The sequence below is a fragment of the Cebus imitator genome, unplaced genomic scaffold (genome assembly GCF_001604975.1).
Source record: "Cebus imitator isolate Cc_AM_T3 unplaced genomic scaffold, Cebus_imitator-1.0 Scaffold110, whole genome shotgun sequence".
Classification (NCBI taxonomy): domain Eukaryota; kingdom Metazoa; phylum Chordata; class Mammalia; order Primates; family Cebidae; genus Cebus; species Cebus imitator.
In genome coordinates, this window is record NW_016107425.1 from 2,149,394 (window position 1) to 2,151,065 (window position 1,672).

At 43.7% G+C, this 1,672-nt stretch overlaps 1 pseudogene; it reads right to left on the minus strand.

The window, feature by feature from the left end:
* Nucleotides 1-570: 570 nt before the first annotated feature.
* LOC119472645 lies at nucleotides 571-681 on the minus strand (annotated as a pseudogene).
* Nucleotides 682-1,672: the final 991 nt, after the last annotated feature.

The window sequence follows — 1,672 nt, forward strand, 5'->3', positions numbered from 1 at the left end:
GAAACAAAGTTTGTTGGAATACTTGAAACCAGGAACCTACATTCCAGAATGATCTGTGTCTTTCTGTTTGCACTTGGATTTATACTATCCTCTTTCTGCATTTTGGCAGATTTTTCTCAGTCCAATTTGCCAGTTTACAGCTTTCCTTACAATGATTTGGTTACTCCTAAATACATCTAGGGAGATCCCTTAGACTCACCAGTGGACTTTCACATTATCTAATTCTATGGCTTGTTGATACTATTCTGAAGTTTGCTCATTTCTCCATTTCCTTCTTCCAATGTCCTTCTTGGAGTTCACTAGACCTGGGGTCCCCATGGTACTGGTGTGTGGCCTGTTAGGAACTGGGCCGTGCAGCAGGAGTTGACTGCCTGAGCTCCCCCTCCTGTTAGATCAACAGTGGCATTAGATTCTCTTAGAGTGCGACCCCTATTGTGAACTGAGCTCCGCCTCCTGTTAGATCAGCAGTGGCATTAGATTCTTGTAGAGCGCGGACCCCGTTGTGAACTGTGCATTCGAGGGATCGAGGTTATGCACTCATTTTTTTTTCTTTCTTCTTTATTTTTTTCAGGGTAGATGGGTAATGTGCTGACATTGTAACAAGGTTCAAGGGTGGCAGATCTCACACATGCTTGTGAACACCCAGTCATCATGCTCAGGTTGCACAGTCCTTATGAGAATCTAATGATAAATGTGCTGAAATCATCCTGAAACCATCCTCGCCCCTCTCTGTCCTCCCTTGATCTGTGGAAAAATTGTCTTCCCTGAAACTGGTCCCTGACGCCAAAAAAGTTGGGGACCACTGCAATTCATCTATTACCCACAGCACAGGGCAGGGAAGTAGGAGGTAGAGAGAAGTCTGTCCATGGAGAGAGGTCTCATGTGCTGGGTGGGGCAGTGGGGTCTTGGATTCTGATTCCAGTTCTGCCGCTACTCATTGTGTGTCCTTTGACAAGTCAGTTCCTTCTGTGTTTCATCTTCATAGGAAAACGTGATAAAATAATTGTTTATACAGTCAGCCCTCCATATCCATGGGTTCCACATCCATGGCTTCCACCAGCCTAAACCAACTTTATCTTCACAATACTCTCCCTAGAATAGAGGAAATTCCACAGCTCTGATGTGATGTGAAATGTGATCTCAAAATGGTCATTTTCTAATCCTATCATTCCTTTCACATTTATTAGTTGACATTTATATAAGAAGATCTCTCTTTCTTCCTCTCTTTTTTGAGTATCATTATGGACTGTGGATTTTTTAGGCAATTCATAGTGTTATCATACATTACTGTCATTATTCTTTTATTCTATTTGCTGCTCTCGTTCTTCTGAGTTTGGGTAGCAGGAGCTCTTTCAAGCTGGATCCTGTAAGCTTTTGACATATCTTGGTTGGTCTTTGAGCACTTCTTTTTTTTTTTCTGGTCCAGCAAAATGTCCCAGGCTCACTTTTTCTCCATCCCAGACCTGGAATGAGGATTTCATCAAAGGATTCTTAGAGGGACCGACATTTATAAACCATGGCTCAGGTGCTAGTGCATGGTAACTGGGGCACATTCATGTTAAAATAAAATCAACTTGCCGGGCGCGGTGGCTCAAGCCTGTAATCCCAGCACTTTGGGAGGCCGAGGCGGGTGGATCACGAGGTCAAGAGATCGAGACCATCCTGGTCAACA